Source organism: Penaeus vannamei, chromosome 5 (assembly GCF_042767895.1).
Source record: "Penaeus vannamei isolate JL-2024 chromosome 5, ASM4276789v1, whole genome shotgun sequence".
NCBI lineage: Eukaryota > Metazoa > Arthropoda > Malacostraca > Decapoda > Penaeidae > Penaeus > Penaeus vannamei.
The window spans coordinates 2,805,177-2,807,518 of NC_091553.1; the positions used below are offsets into that span (position 1 = coordinate 2,805,177).

The 2,342-nt window shown below is 28.7% G+C and overlaps 1 non-coding gene across 1 annotated transcript; it reads right to left on the bottom strand.

Moving 5' to 3' along the window:
* Window positions 1-1,786: 1,786 nt before the first annotated feature.
* Window positions 1,787-1,858, bottom strand: TRNAR-CCU (transfer RNA arginine (anticodon CCU)). The gene has a single exon. It is a non-coding gene; the product is annotated as a tRNA-Arg (tRNA).
* Between the last annotated feature and the right edge of the window lie 484 nt (window positions 1,859-2,342).

A 2,342-nucleotide genomic window follows, 5' to 3' on the forward strand; every position in this document is an offset into this window, starting at 1 on the left:
ATCTCTCTCTCTCTCTCTCTCTCTCTCTCTCTCTCTCTCTCTCTCTCTCTCTCCCTCTCTCTCTGCCTTTAGTAAAGACAGTGCTACAGAAAATTCACATCACGTAAGAGAGTGGAAATATGACCCTTAAAGACATGTCATACACTTTTATGAAATCCTAGAAATGAAAGAATGAAAGGAGAAATAGTAAAAGCACAGACAGGTTTTGTGTATACTTAAGTAGTAATGATAATGAGGATAGTTATGATAAGTAGTTATAACAATGCAAATAAGTAATGGTAATGATCATTATTATTTATCACTATCATTATTATCATTATCATCATCATAAATACCAATATTATTGTAATTACTGTTATCTTTGCTGATTCTGTTGTTATTACAATACTAATAATTTTTTGTTATAGTTATTATTTTCATCATTAAGATCGTTATTATTATTATTATTATTATTATTATTAATATCCTCATCATTATTACAACTTTCATTATCATCATCATTATTATCATTACTGTTATTGCTATTACTATTATCATTGTTATTATCTCATTATTGGTATTATTCTTGTCTTTTCATTACTATTATTATTATTATTATTATTATTATTATTATTATTACCACTATCACTTATTATTATCATACTCTTTATCACAATCATTATTATATTCATTATTGTTATTGTTATTATCATTATCATTATCATTGTTACTATCATCATTATTATTATTACTATTATAAGTATTATTATCTTTATTCTCATTATTATCATTATCACTATCATTTTTAGCATTATTATTGTTATTAGTGTTATTATTATCATTATTATTATTATTATCATTATAATAATTATTGTTCTTATCATAATAATCATCATTGGTATTATCACTATTATCATCATCGTCATCATCATCATCTTTTACTTTTGCTATTATTATGATTATTATTGTTATGATTATTATAAGTTTTGTATTTTTTATCATTATCATTATCATCATTTTCATTGTTATTATCATTATTAACAATATTATTATCAAATTAATACTTATAATAACAATGATAACGATAATAATGATAATGATAATAATAATGAGGATGATAAGAAAATTGATAATAATAATTATTATTATCATTATTATCAACTGCCATTGATATTGTTATGATTATCATTATATCTACTACATTTATCGTCATTATTTTTCCATCATTTTATCGCGAGCATAACACGTGCCATTAGATTCCCAGAAGTTATGACTGTACACCTGTCACGGTGGGAATAATTTGGAACACACTCGGGAATGCGAAATTATCGATATTCCTTCCAGCTCTAACGGGATTCCAGACATTTCAGGAATGAGACGAGAATCTCCTGTATTCTACACCTCCAGGGAAGTACACCAGAGAAATATTCCATCGGTTCGTTAAGCAAGATAATAAAAGCAAAATTTGCTTCTCTTTTTGCCTCTTTCCTTCCTTCCACCGTTCCTACTCCGTCTTGATTTTTATTTCTTTATCTTCATCACTTGTTCGTCCTCTTCTTCCTCCTCCCAGTCTTTGCTTCTCATATTAATAATATGATAACAAACTTGTGAAAATGCGCATAAACACTAACAAACAGCCAAGCAAATTAAAAAATCCAAAATCAAACAAAATTTCTTCATGCTCCTTCTTATTGTAAACACCGGGGAAAGAGAAAGAAAAGTAGAAATGCATATGGAACGGAAGGTCAATAGAAATACAAACAAAAATTCATGCAAAAAAAAAAAAAAAAAAAAAATCCTTGAGGCTAGTATCCGTCGGGGATCGAACCCGAGTCTGTCGCGTAGGAGGCGACCGCGCTAACCACTGCACCACAGAAACATATAAGTGATACTGTTACTAGAATTATATTGTAGCTTTTAGGAGAACTCATATTACACTTATGTATGTTGCGTGCGCGCGCGTGTGTGTGTGCTTTACTAGAAGAGTAAGATGTAGTAAACATTATTGTATGCCTACTATTCCACTAACTTATATCCAGTAGTAGAAGAATGAAAAGTTACCAAGCTTTTTTAAATACCTCTTTTCTTGGCTCTTTCAAATGACTACTTTCTGAAAATATCCAGTTAAAGGAAAAATCTATCTTCCTTCTTATCTTAACTAAGTATTAATTAAGATTAAGAGATAAAATATATATATATATATATTAGTTTTTTGTACCTATTTCGTTGGCATGCCCTCTGCCGTTGCCATTATCATTATCAATACTCTCCACAGACCTCCAAATCGACAATACCATTAAACATGTATTTCAAAATTACTAGTGACCCATGTAGTTTATTGACAGGTGTTACCACTCTTGTTT